General features: G+C 42.5%; 1 protein-coding gene across 2 annotated transcripts in view; it reads right to left on the minus strand.

Moving 5' to 3' along the window:
* Positions 1-23,320, minus strand: part of NCALD (neurocalcin delta) — a 314,941-nt gene that overhangs the window by 158,412 nt on the left and 133,209 nt on the right. For both annotated transcript variants that reach the window (XM_080647010.1, XM_080647009.1), the window contains exon 3: positions 5,190-5,238. The gene's annotated coding sequence lies outside the window, so the exon portion shown is untranslated. The remainder of the gene's footprint in view (positions 1-5,189; positions 5,239-23,320) is intronic.

Here is a 23,320-nt window from a genome sequence, read left to right on the forward strand (position 1 = left end):
AAGTGCTGAGGGCCATGAGCACTGTGAGGCCACAACAGACGGAACACAGAAGCCTTGCCCTCAAAGAGCTTATAGCCTCTCTGGAGAGAGAAAACATCCCTAGCAAACAACAGTGAATAAGATACGACAGGAATGACCACGCACAAAACACAGGTATAATAGAAAACCCAGGAAAAGGAGAGCTCCGTGGGGGAGACAGGAGGTGGTGTCGCTTCACTGGGGGCACAGGGCCCCAAGAATAGTACCAAAGAGAGAGATGGAATGAGTAGGCTGGTGAATGTCTGCCATGCCAAGGGAGGACCCACGTGACTACAACCTACTACTCCAAAAGCACTCCCAAACAAGGAAACCCACATTTAGATTTAACCAGCATGATGCAAAATGACGGTAGGATGGTGCAGAAACAAATTCATGCAGTAGTAAGCCCAGAATTTCAGTGACGGGTGGAAGTACCAGATTTATCTATTAAGACACATGGCAAGTACACGTGATGAAGCCAATTAGGCAAATGTAAACCCCTCAGCTATCTCTGTGAGAAAGAGATCTGATGACCAGCCTGGGCCAGCAACCTTGGAAAAGTCCAAGACTTTCCACTGGATTCAGTTCTGATAAAGAACCGCTTTATCCTGTGACCTTCCAACCAGAGACAAATGCTCCTCTTCCGGGCTTTCGCTTAATACTCCCTTCTCAAGCAGGAAAGCTTATTTCTATTTGCTCTAACTTACTTTGTATTTTCATAAAAGATCCCTTTATTTAATTCTTACAAAGAAAACAACTGCAAGGAAGAAAGGAAGGAAGCAAGCAAGCTTTGACCTTTATTTGCTAAATGAGTTATTTCACAAAGGCTACAGGTGATTCTGTTCTCACCATTCCCAATAACCACCCTTTGTACCCGTTGGCACAAGAGAAACCAGCGACTACAGCCTAAGGCTCAGTCACGAGTGAGCAGAAAGAAGAAAATCACATGTAGGAAGAGACTTGAAAGAGAGGTGAAGGGTGAGGGAGGAGGATCCACAAGAAAGCCTTCCTCCTCGTTTCTTAATTGAATTATATTTCCAGCATAAATTTCATTTCAACTTTTGGCTGCCAATGAGTTACGTTTCCACAAGTCGCCTGTTTTCTCCCAGGTGGCTGCGCATCTGAGACATGAACGGCAAAGGTCTGCGGTTTGGTCTGCTAATAGGTTTGTAGTAACATCCATGGAGACGCATAGAGACAGTGATCGCATTATTCAAGCCCACAGTTAGGCACAGACTTTGTCTAACAAAGGATGCTTGTGCTTTACTTCCAGATGCACACAGCAACTTGGCTAATGAAGATCCGACGCCTAAGTGTCAGGATTTCCGGGACATTCTGGTGTTCAAAGAAGCGATCAGAAAAAAAAAATTTTTTTTGAACTCATAAGAATCTGGGAGATGATTCCAATACTGGAGCAAAATGACAGTACCAGTATTTTTGCGTTTAATATTTTATAAGAAAAGGATTCAGAATCCATAAAAAGAAATTGGTGAAGATGAATATTTAAGTCACTTAAATATACAGATTTATCAACATCATGTAAAATGCAAGAAATACAACCTAAATATTATCATCCTATTAATAATTATTAATAGACAGAATTTTAAAACGTAAGTATTAAAAAATTCAACAATCTCAAAAATGAAAAAAATTGTCATGAAAAGCAGACCATTTTATCTGAGCTTTTGTAGAGATTTCTTAAAGTACATAAACTTTGCTGCCATTGAATTGAGAACACATTTTTGTGCAAAATTTTTCACTGCTAAAAAGAAAAGGCCCTAGTCAGGAAAAGGCCCTAGTCAGGTGATGTATTTATGAGCTATCTCCAAATATTTTTCTCTGATTTCTTCATCTTCAAATAATCAGAGCTCTCATCTGATAACTTTGAGGAGGAGTATTTTTAAACTTGGAGGAGTATAATTTTGTGTTGGGGGAGGGAGGAAGGAGGGGAAATTAAATCAATTTATTTACCTCGAGCTTTAGTCGGACTGAAAGCAAGAAGCAAGCACTTTCTATTTGTCCTCCTCCTCTCCAGTTTGCTCATCTCTGGTGGAGATCCCGATACCCAACTGTCCGTATCTGTTTAAACCACTCCTGTTGTCGTGGGTACGCTAAGGGGATCCCCAGTCAGTCCCACCCTCATATAATACCCTCCTGTGAGGCAGGCACAACCCCTGACTTGTGTCTAGCCACTGGAATACAGCAAGGCCAAAAGGCCAGAGCTCCCTTGACTAGGTTACATTCTGCAAGACTCCATCTGAGCAGCCTGGAGTAAGAGAGTCTCCTGCTGGCTTGACTCTGCCGCGTTGTGGCAGGGCCCGTGAGAAGCAAGTGGCCACGTGGAAAGCAATGTGAACACGAGATGAGAGAGCCCCAGGAGACGGCCAGCAAAAAAGCAGGGAACCTCAGTCCTACAACCCCGCCTTAATTCTGCCAACAACCACGTGTTCTTGGAAGAAAAGAAACCCAAGGTTCAAGGAGGAACATAGCCCAGACAAAATCTTGACTACATCTCTTCGCAATCCTAAGGAGAGGCTCCAGCTAAGCTGTACCCAGATTCCTGGTCCACAGGAATTGCGGGATAATAATTACCTGCTCTTTCAAGCCACTCAATTCATGGTAATTTGTTATGCTGCAATATATAACTAATGCACATGTCATCATCCACTTTGAACTCCAATAACAATTATTCTTGCAAAAAATTTTTGTTTTGCCCTGGCTGGTGTTGCTCAATGGTTAGAACATAGGCCCACACACCAGAGGGTCTTGGGTTCAATTCCCTGTCAAGGGCACATACCTAAATTGCAGGTTCAATCTCCATGTTGGGTGTGTGCAGGGAGGCAACCAAAAGATGTCTGTGTCTGCCTCACATCTATGTTTCTCTTACTCTCTCTCTCTCTCCCCTTCCTGTCCCTCTCATACTCTCACTTAAAAATCAATAGAAAAAATATCCTCAAGTGAGGATAAAAAAGTAAGTTTTGTGTTGCCAGTTGTCATATTCTTCCTCCTTTTGAGGACTATAGAAACATAGCAGAATGCTTTACCGACATGCACACCTTTATCAAAACTTCAATGCAGAATATATTACCCAGGCATGAGTCTCAAAACAGAAATGAGTTCAGCAATTTTCAGGATACTAGTATTTAATTGGTGCTTGAAAATTGGAGAATATGCTTCCAAACCAGTTTTTTTCATGTTTGGGTACTTCATTATTTTTAAACAAACTTTTGCTTTTGAAACAACTTGAGGTTTACAGAATTATTGTGAAAACAGTACCGAGTTCCTGCACCCCCACACCCAGTTTCCACTGTTAATAATATCATACATTAGCATAGCACATTTTTCACAATCAACCAACAGTGATATATTATTATCAACTAAACTCCATACTTTATTCCTACTTCCCTGTTTTTTATCTCCTGTTTTTCCTGCTCCAGTATCTCATCCAGAATACCACGTAACACTTGGTATCATGTCACCTGAGCTTCTCTTGGTTGTAACAACTTCTTAGACTTCGTTTGTTTTTGACGACCTTGACAGTTTTGAGGACTACTGGCCAAACAGGATTTATAGGATGTCCCTCGGTTGGAATTTATCTTTTGTTCTTCTAGTGATTAGAACGGAGTTATGTGTTTTGAAGAGAAAGCCCACAGAGGCAAAGCGCCATTCTCACCACATCATATGAAATGTACCTGCTTTCAGTACAAGGCAGCACTGTTGATGTTGACCTTGGTCACCTGGTTTGAGGTAGTATTTGTCAGGTTTCCTATTGTAAGGGACCCTTTTCCTCCCTCTCTTTCTATACTGTGCTCTTCGGAGGGGAGTCCCTATGTGCAGCCCCACTGGGAACCAGGCTTTACCTCTGCTTTCTAGCAGAGCATTCCACATACATGGCTTTTGAATTCCGAATGGGAGAGTTCTCTAGTCTCCTCAAATACTTTTCCAACCATTTACTGATATCAGTACAGTTACTATTTCATACTTTGGGTTAATCCCAATACTAATTTATTTTGTTGCTCAAATTGTTCCACCTTTGGCCACTGGGGGCACTTTCTCTCCTTTTGACTCACATTGCGTCACACCCACCATGGGGAGGTAAGCTGTTTTGTTTTTTCTTTTAGCACTTCCTTGCTTTCTGGCACTATAAACTGTTCAGGCTAATTTTGCATATTTCTTGTCATAGTCTTAAATCAACCATTTCTCCAAAGGGTTCTGGATCCTTTTATTAGGAAATAGTCATTGGAAGCCAATATTTGGGTGGTAGGTGTGTTTATTGCTACTGGAGTGTCATTGTTTCTAGGTCAAACCAGTTTTTCAATCTCTTAATATGAGACGTTGGAGTATCCCTGTATGCTTAATTTATTTTCATTTAGTCAACAAACATTTTTACAGACCTCATTATGTGCCAGGTATTTAACATTTTGAAAATATTAACTCATCTAATCCTTGTAATAACCTCATAACAACTATTATTAGCCCCATTTTATAGACAGAAAAACAGAGGCACTGAGAGGTTTTGACATGCCCCCAAATCATGCAGCTAGTAAGTGGAAAGCCAGGAATTGGTCCCAAGCATCTCCAGATTTGGGCACTAACCATTATAACCCATTGCCTCACAGTGGTGAGAACCTCACAGAGCATAAAATTGATGTCATTTAAGATACTTCCTGGGCTGTGGCCCAATTTAAAATAAAGGAAGAGGCTGTTGCAATGTGCCTCTTGAGAGGACTCTGGAAGCTGCCCAGGATGAAGCTGGTATATATGCGATGACAGATGATGCCTAGAATTAGTGGGGTGCTCACATTGTAAAGTGTAAAAATGTCGAATCACTAAATCATACACCTGAAACTAATATAACGAATATAAGATTGTGTACTAAGTATACTTAAATAAAAAATAAATTAACAAAATTAAAAATAAAAACCATTTCACTCAGTGGCTGCAAATATACTTTGTTATACTCAAGGGTGATGGGCGGTGCCTTATTTATTTCATTTCTACCCATTTTCCTTTCCACAAAAATTAGAGGGGCTTTCCTATCTTTCCCTTCCCATGAAACTCCCATTCATTATGCAAATATTTGAATGAAATTCTCTCTTGTGAAAACCACTGAACGAAACTGCGATTTCCGTTTACAACCAATTGAAAGAAAAAATAAAATGTACACTTACTTTTGACTGTCACGAGTGGATGGTTCCAAGAGACCAAAGTTGAGATGATCTAAAAGAAAACAGCAAAACAACCCCGCTGAATGCAAATATGTGAATGGGCTGTTTGTAAGGCCCTCATCCCCCCTCTTTTAGTGGCAGAGCGCCACTTCCTATGACTGGGGTTTAGTTGTCAATAACACCTTAGGGAAAGGGAGTGCAGGTGGGGTGGAGAGGGGGCTCCGTAGAAAGGACTCACCTAGAAAAAGAAGGAAGGCTTTTTTATATACTTATGAAACCCGACTACATTTATTGACTTCTTACTGGTATTTATAAACTCCTTGGAAGAGGATACAGATCCAACAGTAAGGAACGTGGGCCTTCGTCTGTCAGTGCCAGCGAGCACCAAACGAGCTGCCTTCGAGATGTGCCAAAGCGAAGGGACCTTCCAAAAAGAATTAGCAGACCGAGTGCCTTAATGCAACAATAAGAAATCACAATGACTTAGGTCAGCGAATGGGAACAGCGTATGGGTTTGGTTCACAGGTCAGAAGAAAGAGATGATAAAGGGGTTGGTCTGTGAGGAGCCTCGCCCTCACGTATGATTGAGAAGGCTTCCAGGAAGGGAGGGGGGAGGAGAGGTGGATCTATCAATGGCAACATCAATGGACGTGGGGAGGGGGGTTCTGTTTCTGGCATTTATAACCACTCTTTGAGAGAAGTACATTTTGGTGCCTCTGGGAGCACCAGTCTAATCAGCTTATCTAACACAGTTTTAAAACTATCAGCAGGGTCAGAGCCCTCTTGGAAAACCTGTTAAAAAAAACAAAACAATCTCAACTCATATCATTGAATTCTTAAATATCAGAGTGTCACTTTTATTAGAAATAAAATATCAAGAAATGTGCAACTGTTTGGGTTTTTAAATATCCTCCCTTTTTATTAACAAAAGTCAATTGTAGTAATTCAAGAAAAAAAAGGTATTCCAACTGACATGTTAGAAAAAAAGGTAATATTCTACCGATTTCTGGGTACTTGATGATGGACCAATCACTGCAAAATGCATCTTAGTCCATACATCAAGGATTCATCTTCCTCTAAGCATTTAACAGAGAAGTGAATAGAACTAGGACCTACTCATAATAACCTGTACATTTTTATAACCATAGATATTTAGAAAAGATTTTGGCTTCATAAAATATAATCTTTCCAAGCATGATTTTTAGCTGAAAAAAAAAAATCTGTGAAAGGAAAGTTACATATTTTCCTTTATCTCATAGTTACTGTATGTTGACAAACATATCACAACTTGAAATGTGATATTTTAGGGTTTTTCATTGTTGATATAGGGAATCAAGTCAAAGTGAATTCAAAGTGTTTTACATTTTAAAGTATATTTACCAGTAATTCTGTTTCAGACTTTCAGATTTTATTGGAAAGAAAAAAACAAGCAAGCAGGTGCTTGGTTAACATGGCAAGTTGAATAAATGAGCCATTACTAGAGCTGACCTGACACAGGACCCCAGTGGCTTTCTCTAGTATCTGAGTGGACAGGCCACTGGAGACCAAGCTTGCTAGATGGCATCTAAGTCAGGTGGGTGAGACCAGGAGAAGACATCACATGGGAAGTACTAAAGCTCTGTCAGCTCTCTATGCCATTGGGCAAGTTTCATGGATCTGCTCTCAGAAGTACATTGAAACACAACCTATCTTACCTATTTTTTTCTCAGAGATTGATTACAAAATGATGGAGGTGGGGTGGGAGAGGCACAGACATGGGGGAATGCAGGTATAAATAACCGGCAGTGTATGTTCTGTTGTTTATTCAGGAGTGGGCACACGTAGGTTGGTAGTTGTGAGTACACAAGACACAGAGTTTATTCTTGTATTGCTATTTATTTATCATTGTATTATTTATTTGTACAACTGGAAGCCTACTTTTGCACACCCCATATAATAGCTGCATGCATTGAAACACATGCATAAAACAAATTTTGTAGATTTTGTTCGTCTTGATGATTTAAATAACCATTTCCGGGAGACAAAGGACACAGTCGAAAGAACACAGGAGTGAGCTTGCGGAGTTCCGGGTCTCATCTGAGCTCAGCCATTAGGTAGCAGTGGGCTGGCGCTGGAGCAGTCTCTACATCACTAAGTCTGTACACACAGCATGGGTGGGTCCTCACCCTAAAAGCCCTTACTTTTCCTTGACAATCTTTATCAGGAAGTTGATGATTTTTGAACAAATAAATACAGCTGGCCAAATTTGCTTTTTCAGAAGCCAAAAGTGAACCCCCCTTTAAGGGTGACAGTACTTAAAATAGCTACTATAAATTATTTTGGTTTGCATATACAAATTTTAAGGTTTATAGTATGAAAGTCTAAAAACTTTAGATAAAAACTGCTTTGAAAAGTTTTAAATGTTATATGAAGATATCGTATAGTTACCAATACCATTTCACCACTACTTGTAATTATTCTATCAGTCAGCCACACCATCCCTTCATGCCAATAATGAATGAAATGGTTTCTGGTCTCCATTATTTTACCCCAAACTTGGCATTTTCACTGAGCAGCACATTCTGACAAGAACTCTATAGCTCTTTAGATTTCATTTTAATTTAATAAGTCTGGCCATTTGAATTCCAGAATCCAACCCCAACTTTCCTCAGGAAGTGGAAAAGGCTGAATATTTATTCATCTGGGGGGAGGGGGAGAGGGAGGATGGTATGTACCATGCTCCAAAACACAATTAAACTGGAAACAGATGATATTCATCCTCTCAGGGGCGTTTAGCATAAGCCAAATATACTCACAACACAGCTGACCATTTATAAACACAGCTCCCTCAGCAACCATAGAGCTGCACTGAGGGCAGCCCATTCATTGGTCTGCAGTGAAAGTCATGAATGAAGAAGGTGGGGTGGTGGCCATGTCTGAACATCGCGCAATCAACACTGCTCCGATTCACACAAATATTTAATAAAAACAATTGAAAGCATTCTGTTGTCCTGTTTTCTAGTTTCCGGTTCAGTACTTGAATGAGGATCAGTGTAGCTCTCTCCACTTGGCATTTTCACTGAGCAGCACTTTTTGACAAGAACTCTATAGCTCTCTACATTTCATTTTAATTTGATTTAATAAGTAAATACGGGCAGTAGGTCTGGAGGGAGAAGATGTAGCAGGATTCCAGCTTCTCTGAAGGAACCATTGCTATTGCCCATTACTCATAGCACAACCTCTCTTGGGCTGGATGCTGTTCCGAGCTTCCTTCAGATGCTATGATTCATTCTGTCTGTTGCCATGATTCAAGTGGAGAGGAATGGATATTTTCCTCGTGTCTTTCTCAGAGCTGGTCTTAAATGCAGAAAGCATGTTATGACAAAATAAAAACAGCAATAACACAAAGAAACCAACCTGATTACAGGGAAGAGAAATGGGCTAAATCGGAGTTATATAAATGTCTTACTTAGCCGATTGGTCAGTCAGCAACATTGACAGAGAATCCACAAGGGCAGAGCACACAGAATTCTCCCCTCTGTCCAGGCCACCTGCAATGTCCCACTTGGGAGAACGGCTGCCTGGCTCAGAAGCAGACAAATACAGTCATCCAATGGCCATACAATAAGGCGTGTGTTTATTCATTCATCCACAAACATTTATTCAGCATCCACCATGAGGCAGGGGGGAGGACTAGAAATGAATGACACGATTCACCTTTGAGGTGCTCACTCCTGGAAGCAGGAAGGAAGCCAGCTAGTCATTTATGAGAGACAAACAAGTAAAGTAATCAAATGTGAACAGTTTACTCAGGGATGTAATATACAGCACAGGGAAGAGAGTCAATAACATCGTAATAATTATGCATGGTGACAGATGGTTACTAGACTTACGGCGGTGACCACTTTATAAGGCATATCGATATTAAAACACTATGGTGTATCCCTGAAACTAATATAAAATTGTATTTCAATTATAATTAAAATATATTTTTAAAATATATTTTTATTGATTTTAGAAAGGAAGGGAGAGGGAGAGAGAGATAGAAACATCAATGATGAAAGAGAATCATTGATCGGCTGCCTCCTGCACGCCCTCTACTGGGGATCAAGCCTGCAACCCAGGCATGTGCCTTTGACTGGAATCGAACCTGAGACCCTTCAGTCCGCAGGCCAATGCTCTATCCACTGAGCCAAACCAGCTAGGGCTAAAAGTACTTTTTTAAAGGATGGGAACAGAAAGCTAGACTCATGTAACCACAAATACCCAATCTGACCAATATTCTCACATCCTGCTTACTCTTTCCTTGTCCCTGTCTCATGGTTTTCCTCATGAGTGCTTGCTCATGAGAACTATTGCCACTTGATGTCATATATTTATTTGTTTATGTTTGGTTGCCTGTCCCTCTTTGTAGAAGGTAAGTGCTTAAAGACATGGGATTTCTTTGGTTCACGGAGGTAAACCTCCCCCAGAACAGAACATCACACCTAGTAGCTGCTCAATAAATATTTGCTGACTGAATGTATGAGTCAGTAAACATTATAGAAGTCACTTAATAAATGGAATGATTATCTCAAAAGATAGGAGGAAATGATGTTGGGTTATTACAAAAGGCAATTCAATTTTGATGAAGTCATTGAAAAGCCAGTCTAGGGTAATTTAAGAGTATCTAGCATTAGGTCTGTGAAGTACAGGTAGTTTTGTCTGCTTAGCATCCTGTCCTCATGCCACTGGCTCCAGGTGGCTTTGGTGAGGCAGCCAATCCCAGACATCTGCTCCCCGACCCCAGGGTAGGGCCCAAACCCACGCTGGGCCAGCTGATTCTCGCCCACCACCTCTCCCCGCTGTCATTTAAACCTGAGTTACTGTGCTATCCAGTTTCAGGTATACACGTTCCGGCCACTGAGACCCCCCAATTGTCCTGATTCCCATCTCCCCCAAGTCCTGTTTGGCCAGCTCTTTCCTCAGTTCTTTAAGCTATTAATATCCTTCCACTAAACATTTGTTTCTGGCTCCAGTAGTCTCCGTTTATTTCTGTTGATTACATCCAAAGCTCTCTATGACCACAGGAGCTGATTAAAAGATGAATGCACTCACAATAAAAAATCTTTTATTTAACATTAACCATGTGCAGGTACTGAGCTAACCTCTGTATAGGAGTTATCCAATTTAATCATTAGAGCCATCTCCATGAATGCCTGTCACATCAAGGCTTCCAGACGGTAAACAACATGTCCAAAGCTCCCAACCTACCGGAGGCAGAGCCATCATTTGGTATTATTTGTTTTCTACTATTACCTAGAAGCCTGTCAAAGAAGTTTCGAATTAAAGATCCCAAAAAGAAGAAAAGAGATCTGGAAGCAGATGGACTAGAGACATAAGTGGGAATAGTTAAGGAAGCTTAAGACAAAGGAGTGAATTCTACATCAAAGAGGCAAAAGGAATAATAATAATACTAGTAATTAGACAAAATGTTGTGAAAACTACAAGGTTAAAAAATAGAAGTAGGTAAAGAATTTCAGACAACTAAGATATAATGATGACACAGGAGACAGAACAATGTTATAAAAACACAGTTTCCACAGTAACCCCTAAATTTAGCAAACATTCCCAAGCACTAACCGAGGGGGACAGGATTACGATGACATAATAGCATAACTTAATATCAATAAACACAAAAATTAAAATTGAGTTTAAGTATGACACTAAAATGTTCTTTTCATGAAACTAAGCAGCCAGATAATATCTAGTATAAAACTAAAGAGTTAATAAAATACAGGAAGGAATGATTAGTGGTGTCTAATGCTGTTTAAAAAAACCCTCTGATAAATGAGAACTGATCTCTGGAGTTAGCAGCACAAAAGTCACTGGTGAGCTTGGTTTTGGTGGAGTAGGAGGATGAAATTCTGAGAGGAGGGGAGGAAGTAGAGACATCTCTTTTGAATGGAGAAATTGGGCTATAGCTTGTAGAATCACAAGACTCCTTTTCCCTAAGATGAAAGATATACTACATTTGCAAGATGATGGAAATGATTTAGGAAAGAGAGGAAAATTGATGAAGCAGGAGTAATTAGGGGTCCATTGCAGGAGCCCAGTCTTGAGCAAGAAAGAATATGGGATGCAGGGCATGGGAATGCTGGCTTTAATTAGGAGCAGGGATAGATAATTCATCTCAGCTAACCAGAGGGAAGGAAGAGTGTATAGGTCCTGAGTCAAGTAGGTGACGAGATTTTTGTAATAAGAACCTATAGATAGTCTTTTCTGATCACTTGCCTCATCTCAGTGAGGGAAGCAGGATCATCAGTTGAGAGTGCAGAGAGGGTTGTTTTGAGGTTTGAAAAAGAAAAAAGGAGAAGGGGTAAAAAAATCACAAAACATCTAAAAGAGTGAGAGAGTGAAATGACGAGGGTAAGTGGTAAGATGACACTTTCTAGTTAGGTTCTCAGTCATGATTTCCAACAAGACCACTCAGCATGGTTGCATGGTTTTCTCCAGCCACAGCCAGTCTCTCTCTCAGGTTGAACCAGGGTTGGCTCTGTGCGGTGAAATATGTGAAGGGTTTAAAGGAACATGCAAAGTAAGGGTTACTAGAATGGACAATGGAGGGGAGAGAGGAAATGATGGGCATGAGGAGCAGCTGAAAGTTGGTCAAGCCAGTGGATCAGAGGTCTTAGTGAGCAAAAATGTGGCCGTGGGGCTCTCAGGGGATAATTCAGAAATAGAGAAGATAATGGTCAGAAAGTAGAATGCCAGAAACAATTATGGAAGATATGTTGTTAGTAGTAAGGACCAAGTCCAGAGTAGAGGTTCTTAACCTTGCCTATAAGTTAGAATTGCTTGGGGACAAAAAACAAAAGCAAAATGAAACAAAACTATACTTAGGTCTTTCTCAAAATAAATTGAATCAAAATCTCTTAGGTGTGGCCTGGACATTAGTATGCTTTTATCTGTTTATTTGTTAACCGGTTCTCCAAGAGATTCTAATAGGCAGCTGAGGTTGACAACCATGGTCTGGGGGTAGGTTTACCTTAAAAATCTACCATGACATAGTGTTTATGACTCAGATTAGCATCAGGTCAGCTAAAACTCCACATCTCTTCCATACAACCTGCCATAGAAACTTGTCTCTATTTCAGTGTTCCTTGCATCCTGCATGGGAAACTGAATTTATTAATCTAAATTTAAGTATATTAATTTTTTTCTTCTTCATTCATCTAATCTTATTGACTCAGATTTTAGCTTATCAAGATAAATTCTGTTTTGACATATTAGCTACATCTTCCAACATCTATGATTAATGAGTGTCTGCCTGTAAATTATTAAACTATTAAATGAATGTAACCAAGGCAAGTTCTGTGACATTCTAATTAGAACTCTAATGCGAGTTCTGTGACATTCTGGATCCTCTAAGAATCCAGTACTCTGAGTCACACCTTTGTAATGGGCCAATAATTCTTCCATTTTTATTCATCCCACAAATGTTTAATGATTGCCTACTAGGGGCTAGGTCCTATGTCAGTTCATGGGGTTGCAAATGTGATCAAGACGGGCATCCTGACCACAGGGAGCTTACTTTCCTTTGAAGGGACAAGTAATAAGTAAACAGATGAATCGGAAAAGTAACTAGGTATGTGGTAAGTGTGATAAAGAAAAACAAACAAATGTTGTAATAGCAAATGTTGGGAAAGATAACTGGAGATACATTCTTCCAAGCCAAGCATTGGCCCCAAAATTCTCAGTTCTCCAGGAGGACATTATGAAAGACTTAAAAGAAAGTTTCTGAAATCCGTAGACCCAAATCTAATGCATCTTCCTGCTCTGACCGTTGACACAACTTGTTATTTATGAATCCCCACTGCTGCTCTGCAACTTTTCCTAAAATGCTCATAAACCTTCTGCTTGATAATCCATCCTAGAGTTTATTGAACTCAATGAGCAGTTGTTTCAAGAATCCATCATTTTCCTGATTGAACATCAGAACAATTGGCTCATGAGACTTTGAGCAGTAATGATAAATTTGTGCTTATTTTGTATTATTTATAGTCATATATAGTCATTTATTATATATGTAATATAGTCATACATATATAGTCACTTATTATATACTAGAGGCTCAGTGCACAAAAATTCATGCACTCGAAGTGGGGGGGGGGGGCGTCCCTCAGCCCAGCCTGTGTCCTCTCACAATCCAGAACCCCTCAGGGGATGTCCACCTGCCGGCTTAGGATCCCCTAGGGATCGGGCCTAAGCTGTTAGTCGGACATCCTTAGCTCTGCCACAGAGGCAGGAGAGGCTCCTGCCACCACCGCTGCACTGGCCAGCCATGAGCCGGCTTCTGGCTGAGCGGCGCTCCCCCTGTAGAAACGCACTGACCACCAGGGGGCAGCTCCTGTGTTGAGCATTTGCCCCCCTGGTGGTCAGTGCGCATCATAGCAACCGGTCATTCTGCCGTTAGGGTCAACTTGCATATTACCCTTTTATTATATAGGATATTTTGTATATAAATACAAAATCATGTTATTTTGCATAATGTATATATTCAAATAATACAGATAAACACAATGTACAAATATGTATTTGAAGGCCCATATTAAATACTTTGTTTGCTGCTGCATTTAACCTTTATAATACGCTTCTGAGGTATTAAGAGCAGGGGAGCTCAGGGCGGGGTGAACTCCTCCGTGCTTCAGTGCAGTCATGAGGTTGGAACCCAGACAGATGACTCAGAGCCAGAGCTCCTAACAGTTATGTTCTGCGGCGCCTAGTAACAGCCCTGCCATAGCTTTCAGGTTACACATATTTTGATAATGTGAAGAAAAGATCAAAATTGTAGCATCCGGACAGGCAGGCAAACAGCATGACCCAACTCACTCTTTTTTTTTTTAAATATATTTTATTGATTTTTTTACAGAGAGGAAGGGAGAGGGATAAAGAGTTAGAACCATCGATGAGAGAGAAACATCCATCAGCTGCCTCCTGCACACTCCCCACTGGGTATGTGCCCGCAACCAAGGTACATGCCTTTGACCGGAATCGAACCTGAGACCCTTGAGTCTGCAGGCTGACGCTCTATCCACTGAGCCAAACCGGTTAGGGCCCAACTCACTCTTGTCATTCCTAATCCAATCTTAGTAAATGCTGAACAAGCAAAGAAATAATGGTAAAAATGTGCAAGTGGCAATAAAACATCCAAGTAAGTGTGTCCCTGACAATGTCTTAATCATGGCAGTGGCCTCTGGTGTATCCTCAGGCCTGAAGCTGAGCACAGGCCTATGGCCCCACAGACCCCTGGTCGTTACTGTGATCGCCAGTGTCTACTGGTCCTGCCACAGGGAGGAGTCACCCCCTTGTATTCACTACTGGAAGGCAACTAATCAGCTCTTGCCTTGTCCTTCGTGATGTCATTATTAACAACCTTAGTAAACGGGTGTCTGTCGGTGTAGGGTCTGATCGGGATTCCCAGGCAGAGGGAGAAGCACTATCAGAGAAGGGAGGCTTTATCTCAGTTCCTTGATGCCAGAAGGAAACCTCTTCTACCATAACTGAGTGCCAGATCATGGACTGGATGTCAATAAATGTTCAATGAGTTAATGAAGAGATGGGAACCGGGAGCCCTTAGGAGAGTGCAAATTAGTGTAAGTGAATGAAGGTCTTTCCCACAGTTTTGGTGATGTCTGACAGCACTTGACCTTGATTGAATGTTCCATTTTTTCAGTGTTAGAGATTCAGGGGTCCAGCTTAATTGAGAGGAAAGCACATTTTAATTAACGAGATGGCTGAAATACAGACCGGTTTTAAGGAGGCACGCCTCTGCAAATCACACAGAAACCAACTGCACCTGGGACCAGTGGCAAGACCTACTAAATGGGTTGTCTCCCCCATCCTTTCAGTGATTTAGATAATGATTGCTTTTAATTAATCCTTCCTCTTTATTTGCCAATAGGAGCTTCTAAAAGCTTTAAGTAGCTTGACTTTTTCCTTATCACCATTCTGGTTGACAGAGATATTTGCTTAGCAAACCCTTTCTTCTTAGTGCAAAAATAAATAATTAACTTCTGCTCAGCCATGCCTAAACAGCTACAAGTTCTGATTTAATTAATGAGGTTTGTAATAATTAAATGTAGCGTACTTATCAACCTAGACCAGTGGTCGGCAAACTGCGGCTCGCGAGCCACATGCAGCTCGTGAGCCGTGGTTTGCCGCTCTGTTGACTAATGAGTTTGCCGACCACTGCTGTAAGGCATTACCCTAACCCAGAAGTTTTGACTTCAGGTTAAAGACACTAGTACATTATTAAAATGTTTTTTAAGTGTTTTTCCCTAAGGCAGTGGTCGGCAAATTCATTAGTCAACAGAGCCAAATATCAACAGTACAACGATTGAAATTTCTTTTGAGAGCCAAATTTTTTAAACTTAATCTTCTTCTAACGCCACTTCTTCAAAATAGACTCGCCCAGGCCGTGGTATTTTGTGGAAGAACCACACTCAAGGGGCCAAAGAGCCGCATCTCGCTCGCGAGCCGCAGTTTGCCAACCACGGACCTAGACCGTTAACAAACCTAGCAGAGAGAAACTGACTTGGTGGGGTGCCCATCACTAGCGAGGTACTTTCCATTGGATGATGTCACTTGATCCTCACGATTCCATGAGACAGCCACTATGATCCCCATTTTACTGATATTCAAACTAAGATTCAGAGAAGTAAAATCATGGTGTCGAGCCCAGACAGCTGGCAAGTGGCAGCGGCCAATGTGATCACTGGTGAGTCTTCCTTAAAGCCTGAGGGTGCTTGCCCCATCAGATTGTAAGAAGAAGAACAAGACCTGGTTCTCTGGAAGGTGACTCGGTGCATCCAAGGAGCTTTGACGAGACTAGCAGTCAGCATGCATTTATTGCCATTTTCTATCACTTCATGTTCTTTTCAAGCTTGCCGTTGCGCTGTTTCAACACGTATCCACACCTCAAATCCAGCAGATTTTGTTCCGTTTGCAATTTTGAGAGGAGGAGAATCCCCTGGACTTGGCATGCTGACATGAACCTCAAATACTTTCAGAAAATGGATTATGAAGGCTGATACCCAGGGAAAATTGGTTGCCTTTGGTAGTAATAAGAAGGAACTGGGTTAGATAGCAAGGGGAACTTCCAGATGATAAGACAAGATAAGCACTGAAGGGAACTAAGGAAATTTAGTGACATGCTTGGCTGAGGATATGTAACTCTCAGTAACCCATCGTCTGTCAGAGGAAATGTGTGTGGAAGAAAAAGTTTGGTTCATTTTAAATGGCCCCAACATGTCCCCATCAAACGCTGACACAGGTGAAGCGCACATCATCCTGTATTCTTTTATGAAATGTCCGTCAGCTGCAGCCAGAGAAGAGAAACCGGTGAACTTCAGGGAAACAAGTTTCTTAGACAAACAGGAGGCATGCCACCTCGGGCCACGCAGCTCACGTGGGAAGCCTCAGCTGGTCTAAGGTCAGGAGGCAAGAGCAAGGGAGAGGTCTAGGCCAGAGCCCTCACTGGGGTTTTCATGGGAAAGGCGAGGCCAGACAGAGGAAATGGTTTTAAGATTGGCTACTTTAAAAAATTCCTGCAGTGTGGGCTTTGGCTGTCGGGGTGGCCTCTAGTTGCCTGGTATGGGTCCTGGGATGATTTCAGATGGGGCAAGGGTCGGGGGGATGGGGACAGCATGGGCTCCATATGAATACGCCAGATGGAGGAGGTTTGCCTCATCGGTTAGTTTTCCTATCAAGGCCTGCTCCCCCTGAGCCCTCTGCTCTCTCTAAGAATTGGCTGGCCCAGGGAGTGGCAGTCTCTCCCCAGTCAGAAAGGTCGTTAAGATGTCAAAACATCATAACATCATAACATACAGAAAATAAAAAATAAAACATGCACAGATATACTAAAAAGCACTAGCTATCTAAATCTGGATAGAGCCCCAGCATCTGTTTAACCTTCAACGTGACAGACTTTTCTCCCACTAAGCCTATGCAAGCAGCAGCAGGCACAGCTGGTTTGGAGAAATTGAGAGAGCAAACACAGCAAGCACGATGAACACAGCCCTTAAGCCAACCGACACTCCAAACCCCAAATGAGACAAGCTCTAGGTTTGGACAAAAGATATTGTAAAGCATCACACCATATTGGTTTAGCTACACAGAACCTAATTGGTCAGCTGCTGAATGGAAAACAGAGAACCAAGCTGAATGGTTTTTAAATTAAAGGTATATCACACACAACAGCCAAATCCACCATAGCTACAGAGAACACACCTGGGTGGACCCAGGGGCTTCTGAACAGAACCCGCCACCAGAACTATAAAATATTTTACGGTAAAATTAAGGATGTTTTTTTAAAGAAGAAGGGAAATACCAACTTTTTGCCAACAAACAAGGCCAACACATTCCAGATTTGAATCTTGTCTGAAATAAATAGAAAGGAGACATTTGGTAAGTTTCTCTCTGTAGTCTAGGTTATAATACATGTTAAACCTCAAAAGTAATCTGTGCTCTCTTTTACTGGAAATCTACCACGCATTCATTCACTATCTACATAAACTAAGGTGATGATTATGATTATTCTGATCTATGACATGAACTTAACGAACCAGATTGCAAAGATCTGTGCATCTTTCCAACTAATAGGACAAACCAGAGCTCACACTGGGCACTTTGTGGTGCACTTGTCAGGTGTATGCACCTACAAAGATGTTGACAAGGGAGTAGGGATGGAAGGTTGACTAAAGCACCTCTCAGCCTTAACCGCAGCAATTTCTGAAGTAAATCATTGTATGACGTCAATTCTTTCACAGTCATTACTATATCACTGACACAGGCCAAATAGTTTCAAGTTAGAAAGAGATATATTGCTTTTTGCATAAGGAAAACCAAAAACAGGAAGTGATGAGCCGTTCTTTATTTTCTTTTTCTTTTACCTCCCAAACATCTCAGTTGGTGTGTTTGAAGAGGGGATATAGTTAGCCATCGCTGAATGAGTCACCTCAGCAAACTCGTCATGGTGGTAGAACTCCAGTTTGAGTCAAGGGTATGAAACCTACATTTAAAACCAAGCAAATGTTTTTCCAAAAAGGGGAGCGAAAAGGAGAGGCCCCAAGTGTACTTCACAACCTTCATTTCAGGCACTGTATACAGCTTACGGAAAGGTGGGGAGAGCCCCATCCTGGGCCCTAGAACTCCTGATCCGACTCTCACTTGGTAAACCCTGGGAGAGGCAGATGCGCCCAGAGCAGAGGTCTTAACTCATCTGCGGCTGGCCTTGTGCTGGACAAAACATTTCACTGACAAGTTATCAACATCAGTATTGAGGCAAAAAAAAAAAACCTTGCCAAATTATGGCAACTTTTCATTTTAACCCAAATCAGACATATATGTGATACCTACTCTTGCCAGTGAGGACCTCACAGTCCAATAGGGAAGACAGAATTCAAACAACGACAGTGTGGAAAATGGCTATTAGAAGTGTGATAACATACTAAAAAACACAGGGGACGGACAAGCTTTTCCAGACATGCTGGAGAATAATAAGAGAAATGCAATATAAAGACTGCCGCCATCATTTATTGAGGACTGACCCAGGGTCAGGCGTGATTCCAATGTTTTACATGTGTTTCCTCGCGTTATCCTTACAACTCAGTGACAGAAAATAATAAAGCACAACATTCATCAAAGATTACCAAGGGTGAGTCATTGTGCCAAGGGCTTTTTCGTTAAAGAGTTCATTTAATCCTCACAACAGATCTATACAGATACCATCACCTCCGTTTTACAGATGGAGAAACTGAGGCACTGAGAAGTTGATTCGCTTTCTCAAGGTCATAGAGCCAGTAGGTAGTCAAGCCAGCATTCAACACCAGGCAATCTGGCTCTGAGGCCCACATGCCTAACCACTGCTATATGCAGCCCTGCCTGTTTACCACCCCATGTTTACAAATGGAGGAATCCAGGCCCAGCCATGAGAGGATGGACGAGACACAAAGGGCAAGTGAGCTGACTGCAGAGCCCAAGCTCGCTCTCTCTCTCGCTCGCTCGCTCTCTCTCTCTCTCTCTCTCTCTCCCTTTCTCTCTACAACAAATAGAAAAACATATCTTCCAGTGAGGATTTAAGAGAGAGAGAAAGAGAGAGAGAATAGCATCCCAGCCATCAATCAAGGCTGCCACCCTGGAACCTTACCAATGACCAGTTGCTGTCATCTTTTGTAAATTCAACTTTCAACATAAGCCAAATGCCAGAAAACACTCATTTCCTATTTGCAGGAGGCTTTGCAGAGCTGATTATGACTAAAAAGCATCGTGCCCTGTTCCTTTTATCAGGAACCTCATTGACAGAGCCATTTACGTTTTATGAAGACAAATGAATATGGTTATTCTGATTAGAAGCAGAACCACATCAGCTCATGAACCAGATTCTGCACACAACATCTGGAGCCCGGCAGCGGTCCCAGCCCTTCCCAGAGCTGGGCGGGGGGGGGGGGGGGGGGGATGCTGGATACGCACCACACAAGAGGAGGCACCAATGCCGGACACACTGGGCGAGTCCACCTGCCAGATGCAACCTGTCCTGTGTTGGCAGGTTCTCACGGCGAACGCTAGCTAGTCCCTCCTGGCAGCCTAACACTGGCATCATCATCCTGGGGGTAGAAGTGGGGATGACAATGTACTGACATGCGAGGTGATTTCTAGTTAGACTGCTTCCCCCGAGGAGTCTGCTACATGCCCTTCTGAGAGATTACTCATCAGAGGCCAACGAGCTTTGTAGCGAATTGGACCAGAGATAGGTATGTGACCCAAAGGCAGTTTTGACAGGCTGCCCAGTGAGTACCCTGTCCAATACTCCAGGGTGACACCATCAGATTGTCTCTGGAAGAGTTTAAATGCAATACATACAAAGAACAGTGGACAGGAGAGTTTCAGAGAAGCAAAACGAGAGATCCAGTCAATTAAAGTCAAGAGACGGCAGGTGCCATGATCGACGGGGGTGGAGGAGGGCATGATGAAGCAGACAATCAGCCTGTCTCTCTAGTGAAAGAGAGAGACACCCACTAACAACAATGGCACACGGCAGCTTTCCCCACCCCCAGGTCCATCCCCCACCTTCTGTGCCCCAGGAGGCTGACTCTACAGATTGCTCCACCTGAGAGCCCTTCCTCTCTGGCTTCCCGTTTGGCTGCGCCAATTGGAGAATCAGCCCGAGGTCAAAGGGCGGGAGGAGAGAGTGGGGGGTATGTCTTCCCTTTTCCCACCCTGCCTTGCACCGTGCCCCTCATAGTGACTGTGTCCCTTTCCACGTGTGCCCTTCCCACACGTCCACCTCTCACCAGGCTACAGCTGCAGGCCCAAGAGTGGTACCGGCTTCCCACTCGTGCTGGTCCATGGATGCTTCCGAAGCCCCTTGGAGTTCCCTGCTCCTGCCAGCAACTGCATAAACAACCCCTTCATTAAATTATCTCTCAAACCCCTTCCTTTCCATTGGGGTTGATGCGGAAGAACGGAAAATAGAGAGCAACTGAGACAAAAATGAATGGAGTGACTAATGGACTACCCAAGTAATGGCCAAGTTCTTCATGAGTTCTTCAAGGAGGCCATTTTACTCTTCCTCACTCCTCTGTTACAATCTTTTCACCTGAGGCAACCTGAGCAGGACTCTCTGGAGCAGGGGTCCTCAAACTATGGCCCGCAGGCCACATGCGGCCCGCCGAGGCCATTTGTCCGGCCCACCGGGTGCCGCTGCCTGTCCTGCTTAGCAGCCGACCCGTCCCGGGCCCGCAGTACACATAGGAATTTGTTCATAGTTTTTTTTTTAAACTATAGTCTGGCCCTCCAACGGTCTGAGGGACAGTGAACTGGTCCCCTGTTTAAAAAGTTTGAGGACCCCTGCAGTCTGGAGTAATCTGTGGGAGAGGTCAGGGAGTCACCTACATGCTGTCCTCATTATGATGTTCACTCAACCAGTGGTTTTTTGTTTGTTTGTTGTTGTTGTTTTGCACAAGCATTTATTGAACCCCTACTATGTGCCAGGCATCATGCTAGGCTCTGGGGATCAAGTGGCAAACACAATAAATACAGTCTTTGCCTCATGGACCTTACAATGGTTGGGGCCGGAGGAGGCAGGGGTTGAAGTAGGGAATAGAGCAGGCAGCAAAGAAATAATCATGCAAATAAGCTTCTACTGTCATTATAAAACATGACAAGTGATTTGAATGCAAATTGGAAGGAGCTAAGAGAATAACAGGAGGTCTCACTTATAACATCAACTCTGTTTAACAACTGGCGTTGTTATTGGCCAACCTATGCATTTTATGAATGAAGAGATGGGTAAAAAGGAAACTAAAACCACGGAGGAATATAGAGAAGACTATGAGGTGAGCATGTTCAGGTAGAAACGCCTGGGCTGATACAGTGAAGCCATGCCACCTACAACAATGCATCTTCTGCTATTGAAGAGAGACAGATTTTTGACAGCATGTTGTGTGGAGGACGTGTTTTATGATGGCCAAATGGAGTCCAGACACTGTCCTTAATCCCTGCTTTCAAAGCTCCCTGTCTCTAAAGGATCTCTCCGAGGAGGCAAGGACTTCAGTGTTTAAGGAGGGGTGACATTCATTACCCCTTTCTGAGGACACAAAGCCAGAAACACCCTCTAGAACCCCTCCCACCTCAGCTCATGACTTCCCTAGGGGTTCAAATGATTCAAATTGATAGGACATCAGAATTTCTGGAGATAAAAAAAACAGGTGGAAAGTCTTCCTCTTACTTTCTTTTATTCCCCAATATCTTGAATAACTAGTAGAAAAGATATATCTCCAGTGTATCTTCTTACATGGTAATACATTAGAGACAAAGAGCATTGCCCAGCCCATGTGGCTCAGTTGGTTGAGTGTCGTCCCTTGCACCAAAGTAGGTGCCTGGTTCAATTCCCGGTCAGGGCACATGCCCCGGGTTTTTGCTCAATCCCCAGTGGAGGGCGTGCAGGAGGCAACCGATCCATGTTTCTCTCTCGCTGATGTTTTTATTTCTTCTCTCTCTCATCAATGAAAACATTTTTTTAAAAAAAGAGCATTAAATTTGGGGAGGTCTTATTTTGGAAATGGGGTGATTTACAACTTCTGGTGTTTTTATACAATATTCACTTAATATTCAATGAATAACTGTTGAGTTCCTATTATGTGCCAGACATGTGTTAGTCTCTGGGGATACAATAATGAGCTAGACCTACATGGTCCTTGCTCTTAAGGGATTTCTAGTATAGGAAGAGAGACAAATAAGCAATTGCAATTAATTATAATGTTACATAGGATACTTGTAAGGCATTTAATAAAGACTAGGAAAGTCAAGGAAGGCTTCCCAGAGAAAGTTCTCAGTTTAAGTTACTACCTGGAGGGTGAATAGGAACTGGAGAGAAAGGTGGAGTAGGAGAGGGAGTAAGACAGTTCTAGGCAAAATAAATAGTTGCATGTGCAAAGGCCCTGAGGTGAGTGACAGGTGTGTAGATATGCTGAAAGGAGTTCATTATGGCTGTGGGAAAGGATGTCAGAAAAAGAGAGATGGGAGCTGAGGCTGAAGTTGTAGGGTTTGGCCAGCCTTAGAAGCCAAGCTAAGGACATTGGCCTTTTTAAGATCACTAAGAATCTCTTAAAGAGTTCTAAGCAGGAAAATACATGATTAGGTTTATGTTTTGGAAAGAGTTTATTGGGTGCAACGTGAACTAAGGACTGGAAGATGCAAGAGTGGAGGCAGGAAGACTATCTAGGGAAGATGGTGTCATAATCTAGATGAGAGATTATACTGGCCTGAATAGGGTATTGACCCAACACACAAAGACACAGACATCAGTGAGCTACCCAGGTGGCTGGGCTGGCAGGACAGGGGTGGACTTGATGGTCATGGAGGGTGAATAAAGAAGTGAATGGTGCTACCAGACTGGAAAGGAGCAGTTTTAGTGGAGATGAAGGAAAAATCATGAGAAAAAGTTTAGGTCTGAAGAGTTGGAGGTAATTTCAAGGTGTCCATGTGGAGACACGTTGTAAGCAGTTAAATAAACCTCGCGGGCACCAGGAGAGAGATCTGGTGGGACCCAGGGACTGAAGTCTATAGCAGATGGGTGGTAGCTGAAGCCATGGAGACCTAGCTATCGTTCAGGG

The sequence above is a fragment of the Plecotus auritus genome (assembly GCF_963455305.1).
Source record: "Plecotus auritus genome assembly, chromosome: 11".
NCBI lineage: Eukaryota > Metazoa > Chordata > Mammalia > Chiroptera > Vespertilionidae > Plecotus > Plecotus auritus.